Source organism: Lactuca sativa, chromosome 5 (genome assembly GCF_002870075.4).
Source record: "Lactuca sativa cultivar Salinas chromosome 5, Lsat_Salinas_v11, whole genome shotgun sequence".
NCBI classification, from domain to species: domain Eukaryota; kingdom Viridiplantae; phylum Streptophyta; class Magnoliopsida; order Asterales; family Asteraceae; genus Lactuca; species Lactuca sativa.
In genome coordinates this window covers 237,799,082-237,813,495 of record NC_056627.2, presented here as the reverse complement: position 1 = coordinate 237,813,495, position 14,414 = coordinate 237,799,082, and positions in this window count along the sequence as shown.

Sequence of the window (14,414 nt, the reverse complement as noted above, 5' to 3'; positions counted from 1 at the left end):
ACAAATAGGAGATCGACATTTCATCCGTATAGAGCCTCAAATGGTGCAACCTTAATGCTAGTGTGATAATTATTATTGTATGAGAACTTAACCAGAGGAAGGTGAGCATCCCATGCATTTCTGAAATCTATCACACATGCTCCGAGCATATCTTCCAGCGTTTGGATGGTCCTTTCACTTTGGCCATAAATATGAGGATGGTAGGTTGTACTCATATTTAGGCGAGTACCAAGGGATTTTTGCAAACTTTTCTAGAATCGGGAGGGAAATTTGCTATCTCTGTCACATATAATTGATAACAGTACCCCCATGAAATCTAAAAATCTCTCTAAGGTACATCCTATTCAGCTTCTCCATCTTATCTGTCTCTTTTATTAGTATAAAGTGGGAAGACTTGGGTTAATTTATCGGCAACTACCCATATAGTGTCATAACTAGTAGTAGTCTTGGGTAATTTTATCACAAAGTCCATTAAGATCTGCTCCACCTTCCACTCAGGTATCTCCGGTTGTTGCAACAATCCCGAGGGCTGTTGATGTTCTACCTTAACCTTGTAACATGTTAGGCATTTACTTACGTAGGTCGCAATCTCAGCCTTCATATTTAGCCACCAATAAATAGATTTGAAGTGCAGCTACATCTTGTCTGCTCCAGGATGGATGGAATATCTAGTCCTATGGGCCTCATCTAAAACAAATTCCTTGATATCTCCAAACTTTGGAACCTATATTTGGTTCATGAAGTATAACGTTCCATCATCCTTAATCTCTAGTAGCTTTTTCATTCCTATATGGCCTCATTCCTTAATGTTTTCTTCTGTTAAAGCCTCAAGCTGAGTACTTCTAATCTGCGAGATTAGGCTAGACTGGATAGTCATTGTGAGTGCTTTTACCCTACGAGGCTTAATTCGTTCTTTTTGAATCAAGGCGTCAGCTACGACGTTAGCCTTGCCTGGATGATAACGAATCTCATAATCATAGCCATTCAACAACTCTAACCATCTCTTTTGTCTCATGTTAAGATCTTTTTGATTGAAGATATGCTGTAGACACTTGTGATCCATGTAGATAATACACTTTGTTTCGTAAAGATAATGATGCTAGATCTTCAGGGAAAAAACTACAGCTCCAAACTTTAAGTCGTGGATGGTGTAGTTGTTCTCATGCACCTTGAGTTGTCGTGAGGTGTAGGTTATGAATTTCTCCCTTTGCATTAATGCACATCCCAATCCTTGATGCGAAGCATCACAATATACTATGAAATCATCAGTACCTTCTGGAAGGGAGAGTATTGGTGCACTACATAGCATTTCCTTTATATTTTGGAAAGATGCTTCTTCTTTGTCTCGCCAAACAAATTTTATTTCCTTTTGGATCATTATTGTAAGGGGTTTGGCTACACAGGAGATATTCTCTTTGAATCTCCGGTAATAGCCAGCCAATCCTAAGAATTGACGAACTTCGGTCGGTGTCTTAGGTGCTTCCCAATCCTTCACAACCTTAATCTTGGAAGGGTTGACATGAATACCTTTGTTGCTTACCACGAGCCCGATAAAGTGTACTTATCTTATCCAAAATTCACACTTAGAGAATTTTGTGTACAACTTTTCTTTCCTTAATAGCTCTAGGATCATTCAAAGATGTTTCCCACTCTCTTCCTTAGTTCGTGAGTATATTAGAATATCTTCAATGAATACTATCAAAATTTTGTCCAAGTAGGGCTTGCATACTCGACTCATGAGATCCATAAAAATAGTTGGGGCATTGTTCAGTCCAAAAGGCATGGCCTAGAACTCATAATGGTTGTATTGCGTTTTGAAAGAAGTCTTTAGAATGTACTCTTCCATTACTCGAAGTTGATGATATTCAGATCTTAAGCCAATCTTAGAGAAGTAATTAGATCCTTGAAGTTGATCGAAGATATCATCTATTCGGGGAAGTGGATATCGATTCTTAACGCTCAATTTACTTAGCTCTCTATAGTCGATGCACATCCAGAAAGATTTGTCCTTCTTCTTGAAAATAAAATGGTTGCTCCCCAAGGCGAGAAGCTTGGTCTGATAAAACCCTTGTTAAGAAGTTACTATAGTTGCCGGAGAGCTCTTTCATCTCTGATGGTTCCAATCTATAAGGATACTTTGCTATTAGGGCGTCCCCTAGAATTAGATCAATCTGAAACTCTACTTGTCGAGCTGGCATCAGTCCTTGTAGATATTCACGGAATACTCCATGGTAGTCGCACACCTAAGGTACTTCCTCAATCTTCTTCTACTTATTGTCTTTCCTATCGATAATATGGGCTAGGAAGGCATAATACTTTTTCTGCAAGTATTTTTCGGCCTTCATGCAGGAGATAATCCTAAGGTTTTGACTAGGTTTTTTGTCTTAGACGATTAAGGCTTCTTCGTTCGATAGGGGTAGACATAATGCTTTTTGAAATCATAAGACTTCGACGTAGTTAAGGGGATAATCAATCCATACCGATTATGGCATCGAAACTTCCAATCACCATAAGCATAAGGTCAATGAGAAAGGTATGATTATCTAATGTTAATGTATAATACTTAAGTATTTGATGGGTACTACCGACTTGGCCGTTAGCCATTTTTACTCTATAAGCTTCCCTATGTTTACTAGATGGTTGGCTTAATAATTTTCTAAACTCGGGAGTAATATAACTTCTATCGGTGCTAGTATCAAAAAGTACATTTGCATATAAGTCATTGATTAGAAACGTACCCGTAACTACCTTCAGATCTTGGACGACTTCTCTGGCTTCTATCACTAATGCTCGACTCCTAACATCTCCTCTTTGTCCTTTCAACCATGGACAATTCTTCTTGATATGTCCAACTTCCTAGCACTTATAACATGCTTGACATTCTGCTGTTGCGGTTCCTTGTTGGTGGGGTTCTGTATCTATTAGCAAGATGACCTTTCTTACCGCAATTGGTGCAGATCCAACAGGCTCCGATATAATGATACCCAAACTTATTGCATCTCATACTACTTTCAGTGGTAGTCCCTGCTAGGGTTGTTGTAACAGCAAATGCTTGAACCATTTCTCGCTTTTTTTTTTTTCTGCTGGTTGCCTAACCCTTCCTTTGGATTCCTTTCCAAACTTCCTTTTCCTATTCTCCGCCCTTGGGAGATCAGCCTTGTGGAACATTGTACCATGACATCTTTCTTGATTCATCAGGCTGAAGGCTAATCTCTTAGCATTGTCATGGGTGGTTGGCTTTGAGGCGATGACTAAACCTTGAATGGGTTGAGGCAGACCCTAAATGTACCTTTCTATATTCTTATATTCCGAAGTGACCATTTCGGGACATAAGGTAGCAAGGTCATTGAAAGGGTTTGTATAAGCAGCAATGTCAGCTACCTTCATCATCAAATTCCACAACACTTGCTCTAGCTTCTGCATTTCTTTGTGTGGAAAGTACTCTTCAATCATGAGCTGCTTCAGCTCATTCCAAGCCATGGAATTCACTACATTAATGACCATGTTTTTTGTATAACTGGCCTAATAACTTAGGGTTGTGTCTGCCATGGTAGAAGTGGAAAACATCACCTTGCATTCTTCCACACAGAAGCTTATCTTAAACACAAATGCCATCTTCTCTATCCATCGAGTCAAACCATCTACACCTTCGTTTCCATGGAAGGACTTTAGATTACAGTTCATAAAATCTTTATATGAACAAACCCTGGTTGGACCACGGTTATTTCCATGTGAACTCTCACCTCAATTACCTCCTGAACCTGTGTTCCTATTGGTTTCTTGGTTTGCAATTGCATCGGCGACATCTTGGGCCACTAAAGCCTCAATCGCAGCCAAGTTCATAGGTTTGGGATTTGTTTCGGGTTGTCGTTGGTTTGTCCTTGTGCGAGGCATGACTCTATATTTATGGTATAAGTTAGTTTCTATGATAAGTTTTGAGGTTTGATTTGAAAATTAAGTTAAGAGAGTTAACTATATCAAGAAAACAAATCTAAAAAGTAACACAATATACAATAGGATCATAGGTAGATTTACATTAATTTCCATTAATTTTTACATATGGATTTCCCAAAAGTGTACAATGATATGGTCTGAATAGGAAAAGTATATAATTTACATACAAAAGACATAACACTGTCCTATTATCTGTTATACAACTTTTCCCTGATTCAAACCAAAAATATAGTTCCCAGCTTTACAAGCTTGAACTATCTACCACATACCAAAATAAACCATTACCCAAGCCACAAACTGTGCCAACTGGTGCTGTAGGCAACTGATCATCACCTCAATAGTAACCGCACTGATCTCTGGCACTACCAACCTCAACTCCAAATCCTTCATACGCTGCTCTAAACCCTCAATCTCAATCTACTGAAACTAAACCAGAGAATGGTTCTCTGTCAAATAGTCATATGTGTGGAGGATCCTCATCTCATAAACATCCGTCCCATGCTCCAAATCTCTAACTCTACTAGGCAGTAACATGATATCTCTCCTCAGTGAATCATGATCCTACTCTACCTGATGTATACGATCCCATTGACATGTTACTCGCGAAACTAACACTGAGATCACCTTATCCACGGGATCCTCCGGCATGGGATCGTGTAAAGGTGCGTAGGAAGACTCTCCAACCTTATAAAACCCAATGCGCTCCTGCCTTATCCACTCATCTACCTGTGGGGTCCATTTGTGGGTGGGGTAAGGCTTCTTTAATGATCTTGGCGATGATGGCAGTGAGGCTTCCCTTTTTCAGGATGGAATGGTGATAGATTTTCTTGGGGTGGTTATCATCCTGGGCCCTGAAGCATGATTACCGAAGGATCGGCTAGAAGATGGGGGTAGTGGAGGCAACAATCTCCAAGGATGGATCTGATTCAGCAGTGTCCCCCTCCTGAGTCTCAGTATGCTCAACAGGGTCATCATGAGAAGATGAATCTAGATAAGGTGAGTTGTTTGCTGTTTCACCACCAAACTCCCCGTAATGTTACTCATCCTCCTCAATGGGCTCCTCTTCGTCTTCAAATGGCTCATCATCCTCCTCAACTATATTGGGGTAGGGGTAAAGGCATCATTGGATCATAGTCACTCTCCATCTTTGGCGTGTGTAGCCCAACCTGATCCTCTTTTGGTAAGGATACGACACCCAAGCCCATATGTCCTCAATATCGCTCTGATATCCTGCATAAGACATCAAACAGGAAGATGTTTATGAAAGATAGTATGAGAATCATAAAAAATACATAATTTCCTATTTTAAGTACATGGTAGATAGTATCGTATCTCCTTTGATTCTCTATATAGGGGTATGTTGGATACCTGTCTTCGTTCGATATGTCATTCAACACATTTTTAAACACCGTCATTAGATCGTCTAATTTCATGGAGACATTCCTCACGACTATAGGAAACACATGGGAACGGAAGGCAGGGGAGAAACCAGGGGCGGGAAAATAGTCACTAAAGTGGAAGCTAGTGACAAAACAAAATTCTTTCTTCTCGAAAGACATCTTGTAACCCCTAATCTAAAAAACCATTTCCTCTACTTCGCTTTGGGGTTCTGTGATAACTTCGTGGCAAAACACATAATGTAGAAGTAAAGGATCCCCATCTACATTAGGAATATCTAACCACTTCTCAAAACATGAATTCTAAAACATAGTCTCGCATGCCGATCTGTCTTTAATTGTCGTAGGAATATCGCACACCTATTTTGGGTTTAAAAGACAGTGTAATAGATGCATCAAAAACTGTTTTGTGCTGTAAATAGAAAGCTTGTTTTAAACCAACTCCATAACAGATAATGACCACCATTCCAGATCATGTTTATGATATTCTGAACACGTTCTTCGTGTTCCGGAAAAGTTCATTGTATTTTGGAGCATTCTGAAATGCAATTTTTTTTTGTTCTAGAACAATAGTTTTTGATGTATAATTACATTCTAAAAACAACTAAACTAGTTTTCGGTTGGTTCTAATGCACTGTCATCATCTATTGCTACTCTGAAACGTCGTGAGTTCATTCCGGAGGTTTTGTTCGGATTCTGAAATGCAATTTTTTGTTCGGAAACTCTAGTTTTGGATGTATAATCACATCACATAAACAAGTAAACTAGTTCTCGATTAGTCCTAATGCACTGACATCATCTATTGCAACTCCGGAACATGGTCAATTCATTCCGGAGGATGTGAATATACACAAAAAATCTTAAAGTTAAAATAATAACAATATAAGAATAAAGGACTTGCCCGTAAAACAACAGGGTCATCGTCACCGTCTTCCATATCTTAGGTCGGAGTTCGGAATACGTTTAGGAGACCAGAATCAGAAAGTCGGAGTGTATCGGAATGCATGATAATGGAGTGTGCCAGAATGATGGAGTGTCGGAGATTGGAATCAGAAGGTCGGAGTGTATCGAAAAGTCGAGTACCTGAATGAAATCGCAAGCTGAATTTTTTCAGAATATATTCCGGAAAATGAAATTCAAAAAGGAGGTCCGGAATACGTACAGATACTTCGGAATAACCATTCCGGATGAAACCTAATGGGCCGGCCAAACAGAAAAAGGGTCCGAATTTGTTTCCTGAACGGTCAAACTCAGAAAAAATGATTATTTTGCAAAAATTAATTTAAATGAATTATTTTTTTAAAAAAATACATCTGTTAGATTACTCAATTCCCCATATAAATATCGATCTTTTTTAGTTCTCTTATTACGATATTACGAATATCGATCTTTATTAGTTCTCTTATTACGATTATTACGAAAATTAATCATGTAAAATATAAATAAAAACGGATTAAAGGCTTAAAGCCACACATATGTTTTGGACTCTTGATATCTCCTAAAGGTAGCTCTTTTGAGTGTGTTAAAGAGCTCATGGACAATAGTAGATAAATAATAATAGGGTCATCAGTAAGCAAAGTGGTTGCCAACTATATATATATATATATATATATATATATATATATATATATATATATATATATATATATATATATATATATATATATATATATATATATATATATATATATATATATATATATATATATATATATATATATATATATATATATATATATATAAGGGAGGGATGACAAGTAGAATATAAGAAAAATAATAAATCATGCATGACCAAATAGTTGGTCTATAAATAAAAATAATAATAATAAAAAAATCTCACTCAAATTTGATGTTTAAGCGTTTAACAATAAGTTTTCTCGTTAATTTAACTCCAAAGGTTTGTTAACGTGAATATTTTCTAATGCCGAAAACATATAAAGACGTAGGTGTGTAAACGAGCCAAGCTACTCGTGAGCTACTCGAAATCGAATCGTTAAAAGCTCGACTCGAGATCGATTTTAAACGAACCCGAGCCGAGCTCGAGCTTAATATTAGCCTTGTTTATTAAACGAGCTCGAACTCGAGCCTCTGTTACTTGACTCGATTAGGCTTGCGAGCCTACATATATATAATAAAAAATTATTTTATTTTTATATATTAAAATAAATAATAATTTAATAAATACCATTTTAGGAAATTAGAGTATACCGTATACGAGCCGAGCCCAAACCAACCCCAAGCCCATACAATTCTTAACGAGCCGATCTCGAGCTTTGTACCACAAGGTTCGAAACGAGCCGAACTCGAGCTCGAGCCTATAAATATTTAAACGAGCTGAGCCCGAGCCTGGTCAGGCTCGAGCTCGGCTCGGCTCGTTTGCTATTGAATAAAGAACGACAAGATAAGAATATTAAGACATGAGTATATACATCTTTTTTAAAATGGCAAATGAAATGTGATAAGACCATGATGGAACTATAAAGTAGAATTCAACCATGAGTCAAATATTTTCTGATCAGTAATAGGGTAATAGTTATTAGCAATTGGTACTAACTAATTGAATGATCATGGCACTTTGGAGTTGGTATTGGGATATTGCGTTGACAGTTGAGTATACGGTGCCTTTGGTTGATCGATATATAGATCAATAGATCTGCATTTTGGAGGTGGAGGTTAGCACTAGCAGCAAAACCAGCCTATTAAAAACGAGGTGTACGAACCTCATTTGAAAGTTGGTCCCACCCAAATATTAATAAAAGTAGTATTTTTTTTTAAATGTATATTTTATTAAAAACCTCTTCCTAAAGACGTAGATAAATTGACTTAATAAGGTAATTACTTTTTGGTTTGTTCATATCTGGGTAACTATTTTTTTTTTTTTTTGTACATATCTAGGTAACGAACTTTTTGGAAGTGTTTACATATGACTATTATGACCGACTGTAACAAGTTACATCCAATCATATATGAACACTTCCAAAAAATTCGTTTCCTAGATGTATACAAAAAAAAATAGTTACCCAGATGCAATGTTGCAAAAATCGGACTACTCGGCCGAGTACTCGGAATCGGGCCTCTACTGAGGGGAGTAGTGTCAACTCGGGGAAAAAAATCGGACTAAGTCAAAATCGGTCAAAACTCAGTCAACCTCGGTCAAAACTCGGTCAACCTCGCTCAAACTCGGTCAACCTCGCTCTAACTCGGTCTTACTTGGGCTACTCGGTCAACAAGTCAAAATCGGTCAACGAGGGCAAAAATTGACAAAATCATAAAACTTATTTTTGACTTTAAAACAATTAACCTAAAACCTAAAAAACAGGCGGTATTCCCAAATTTGGTTCCCCCTCTTTTCTATGAGAATTCGATCTCCTGTGCTCTCTCTCTCGTCTTTCTCTTCTTCTAGCGAATCGAATACTACCAGGCACCAACAGCAGCGATCGAGGTTCTATTCTACAGTTCGACTAGCAATAATGTGTTCCTGTCTTCCTGAGTCGTGATGCTACCAACGACAGCGATCGATTGTAGACTGAAGAGATCCTTACTAGCGATCAAGGTTTTTTCTCTTAACTCTTACCGTATCTCTCTATGTCGATTTTGGATTTCTTCTTCAAGAACTTGGTTTTTTTATTTGATTTGGTATAACCGTATGTATTTCACATTTGAGCTCGTTTTTTTCGGATAGTGTACTGTTAGTCTATTAATCTATCTCACTGTCGATTTCGGATTGATCTCGTTTTATTTATTTAAGAACTCCCACAATGTCCTACTGTTACAGTGGGAGTATGTATTTCATCAAGAATTTTGTCCCTGTTCGGCTGTTTCTTTTCCTCTTTTGTGATTCAATCTGTTTGAATTCATCATCTCCTTCGCTTTTCAATATAGAATCTTTCAATCGCCTAACATCCGATAGTTTTACTAGTTTCAGTAGATAATCTTCTGCCCCTTCTTCCAAACATCTATAAAATCAACCCAATAATATATGTTACATGTCCTACTTGGTGTGTATCAGTGTATCTATTTCTTGATTTCTTTATAGGACACAGGTGTATCAGTGATTTAATGTCTGTATTTAGTGTATTTGATTTCTTTACCAGAGGTCCAGAGTAGAGACTGAGGTAATTAACTACAAACAAGAGGCAGTGGATATGTATTTGATTGTCCCTGTTTCAGAACTCAGATTTCACAGTTTGTAACTTTGTACGTATTTTTTTTCCTGTTTTCTGTGTAATATGGTTGAGTTGCCGGTTTACATGGGTAAACAAGAAAAATTTAGTCGATAAATTGCAATTAAAGGATGTGAGGTGAACAACGACAAATTTGATCCGGGTAATATATTTTTAAATTGTATTTATTTTATAAAATTCCAAAATAATAAATTTAACAATGTTTTTTTTTTCAACTTGTAGCGAATTGGTGGGTAGCTTATGGTGCATCAACTCCACAATTGAGAAAGATTGCTACAAGGATATTTTCTTTAACAACTAGTTCTTCGGGGTGTGAAAGAAATTGGAGCACTTTTGAAGGGGTTGGTAGTTTACTAAATTTAATTATAATTTTTAAGTAGTTTATTCAAAACTTGTATATTTATCAAACTTTTTCTTTTGCTTATTTAAATTTGTAGGTACATACAAAGAAGAGAAATAGATTAGAGGCGTCAAAATTGAAAAATCTTGTTTTTGTTCAATTTAATGCAAATTTGATGGAAAATAACAAGAAAAGAAAGACTAAGGATATGGAAGTACTTTTAGCAAAAGATGCAAGTGAGGCTCAAGAATGGATTGTCGAAAATGATGTATTGTTGGATGAAGTTGAGCCCGATGAAGCTATGGGTGACGAGGAGTTTTTACAAAATCGTAGAAGTTCTAGATTAAGAGAACTTGATGAGGAAGAATTTGTGTCGGAGGATGAAGAAGAACTAAATGAAGATGTTGAATATGAATCGGATGGAGTTAACATCAACGAACAAATTGGAGCTACATTGGAAGAGGAAGATTAAATGATTAATCTAAATAAGTAATATTAAAGAATGGTGTCTATTTTTGAAACTATTTAACATTTCAAAATGTATCTTTTGTTGATATTTCACCTAATTTTGTAATGAATTTCAATCAACTAATATTTTTTTTACATGATTTACCATATCCGAGTACTCCCTGAGTACTCCCCGAGTCATCCGAGTACTCCCCCCTCGGCCGAGCAGGTGTCGAGTAGCGAGTTCTCCAACCTTGCCCAGATGTGAACAAACCGAAGAGGTAAGAGTAAATTACACGAATGTCCCTATAGTTTCGGTAATCTGTGCGTTTGGTCCCTAACTTATTTTTTAACTTGGTTGATCCCTACTGTTTGTTTTTGTTGTGCGTTTGGTCCTTATCTTACCTCAAAAGACTACTATGCCCTTTTTTAATTCATTTTTAATTAATTTTCTTATTTATGTATTTATTTTTTTATATATTTTAAAAAATTAATAGACCCATATATTTGTATCTCCTTACCTTAAACTTGAAACCACATCTGAGAAATTTAAGCACGGTCCCACCAGTCACCATCTCATCTCTCATCCTCCTCAACTTCTCTTTCCTTTCCATCTTTAATGACATCAATGTCTTCCATATCCTTTCTTTTCTCAATCCTTCGACTTCGGCGAACCAATCCCACAACCCTTCTATTGAGTTGTGGTGGTGGAAAATTCAATGAAGAGACAATGTGTTGTGGGGTAGGTTCGTAGGAGTTGAAGGACCTAAAAAAGAAGGGATAATAAAGACATTGATGTGGGGTCTATTAATTTTTTAATATATATAAAAAATAAATACATAAATAAGAAATATAATTAAAAAATGGCACAATAGTCTTTTGAGATAAGACATGGACCAAACGCACAAGGAAAATAAACAGTAGAGATCATCCAAGTTAAAAAATAAGTTAGAGACCAAACACACAAATTACCCAAACTACAGGACCATTCGTGTAATTTACTTTTACCTTTTCGATGTGTTCACATCTGGGTATTAATCTTTTTTTTTTTACACATTTAGGTAACGAACTTTTTGGACGTGTTCACATATGACCATTATGACCGGCTGTCAGCCGGTGATAATGGTCATATGTGAACACTTCAAAAAAGTTCGTTACCTAGATGTGTACAAAAAAAAGATAGTTACCTAGATATGAACAAACCAAAAAGTTAATTACCTTATTAAGTCCATTTCCTTTAATACGTAGCTTTATAGAAAACTTCGTTTTCGATATTTTTTTCTGAAAAAAATCGCAAAATACCTTAGTTTCAGAATTTTATATGTTTATATGTTTTCTATGCATTAAGGACTCCTGTTAATTTCCATTTTGGATTGGAACTGCTACTAGATGGAATAAGTCATTATCGATCAAAGTTAATGTTTTAGTGTGGCATCTCATTTCGAACGAATCTTGACTAGATCAAATCTTTTTTAAAAAAATAGTGTGAAAAAAATGACTAGATCCAATCTTCTTAAAAAAGGAATTGATGTGAAAAAAAATTATGTCCCTCGTGCAATGTTAGAATTAGGGATTTCGAATAACAATAAAACTTAGATAATTTCTTGATCATGTATAAATGTTTTCCGAAATCTATAATTCAACCCTAAGCCTAAGGTTACACAAACTCGGATCGTGGGATAATCCCAGAAAATACAGGATAATCCAAGAAAGCAAGTCTTATTACAAGCCTAACCAAAATCATAAACACATAATATCTTATTGGTATATTCTGTTCTTGAGAGACAAATTTGGCATAATATAGATTTTTTTTCATTATATCTATATGCAAATGCCAAATCGATTATAAGGATGAAGAAGATGGCGATTTTTGGAGTGAAGTAGCGTGTTCCTGGGAACAACCGCCAGGGGCTCTACCCCTAGACCCTACCAGGGTCCATGCCCCTTGGAACCTCACCAATGACGCTTCCCCTAGATTTCTCAGTCCTAATTAGTTATTCGAGTGTGAACTCCTCACTTCAAATCTCATAATCTATACAAATGGAACTCAGATGGTCTCAAATAGAATTCCTAGTACACTAAATGTATTGATGACACTAAATACACCAACATTCATCCCCTATTGTAATGTAATACTTGATTAACTAAATAAAAAACATAAAACCACTTGACTTCACATTGTCTTAAGCTCTTTTCTTATAGGTACTCTTTCAACCTATTTGGCAATTACTAAATTTACATAAGATACGCACGTAGTTTTAGGTTACTACCCTTGCCCCCTCTAAGTGTATTCCCAATATTATTTAATTTATTATTAATTTACACACAAGGGTTACACACCAATCATCAATATTCTTCCCTATGTAATCATGCATAATTTATCAAACACTTATTATAGCATATTACATACTTATACAAAACTATTCATCACTATGTAATCATGTATAATTTATCAACACCATATTAAAGCATATTACATCACTATACAATACTATACATCACTTTGTAAGCATGCATACTTTATAACCACCATATTAAAGCATATACATCACTTTGTATTCATGCATACTTTATAAACACCATATTAAAGCATATTACATCAAGATACTTCACTATGTAAAATGCTAGCATACTATACAAATTTAAAGGAATTTATATCACTAGCATGTAATTTTGTTCCTACTTCACAAGCAAACATATTTTCATATACATTGCATACACAAAACATCGGATATCACATTCAAACATATTCCTTTCTTTAGCATGCACCTAACTCCACAATTTATAACAATTCACCACAAGCATTTATATGCATGCATATCATCCTAAATAACATTACCCATAATAGAACATCACATTTCCACCATATATCTGACATACAAACAAGGACATAACATAGCATAACAAATTCTAGACCAAATGAATTGTTCTACGACATGTAATTAAATTATGTACTAGATTTGCAACAAAGATTGACTCACCACTAGTCCAAATATCGGGAAGAAATGAATAGAGGACAATACTCTCCAAGAAGCAATAAACCAAACTAGCATAACACACATGAGTCCGATTAGAAACGAGCCTCAAAATAGAAAATAAACTACACATTGCATATTTCATAACACCAAGGTTTATTAGTTGCATCACTACAAGTCAACATGCCGCGACTCTTTTCAACACGAAACCTCGGCATCGCACCGCGAGTTTGAGACCATCGTGAAACTAAGACGCTGGTAGTTACAGGTACAGGTCCAATCAAAATCCCTTTTGGGAAGATGTCAACCCTTCTAAACCATGATTAAGTGTCCATGTTGGCTGAAACACTTTTAGGACCCACAAAACACTCTAAACCATGGATTTTACATAACCTATGGCTATCTCTTGAGTGTGACTTAAAGGAATAGAAGGGTACTCAAAGGAAGAACCACATGCCTTCAAGAAATTCTTGGTAACACAAGGAACCAAATAGAAAGAAGGAAATCCAGTGATCACCACCAAGAATCCACCTAAAATGGCAACAACTTCACCTTATTCACTTTTACTCCATTTATATAAATCACTCAAGAACACACTCCTACTTTAAGGGTTGTTGGCTGCAAATAAAGTGTTACTCCTAGATTTTAGGGTTATGTTAGTTTAAATACACAACAAGTTACAATCTAGGTCTTCAAAGTATGATAAAAAGGCCCCATGACCCTTATACATGCTCAAGAACAATTTTATTATACTTTGGTCATCATAACTTAACTTTAACCAAGCTAAAAGGTTAAAACAACAAAAGAACATAATGGACACTAACCTTGATAACTGAACGGGAAGTTCTGGTCATTGCACTTGGTGTTACGAATGTGTTTAGATATATCTTAATACATGTATCTAGTTGTTAAGACTTTAAATGATAATGGTTTCAATCTTGGATGGAGAAAATCCAAGGGAATGTATTAACATCCTTCTAGTGTTCAATGATAAAGTTTACATGGAGAAAATGAGACTTATTCATTAGTGTCTATAACCATGGTAGAAATGGTACGACATGCTGTAACACTCGTTTTTCTAGCCTAGGCATTTATATTGAGGTGATAGTCTAGGTTA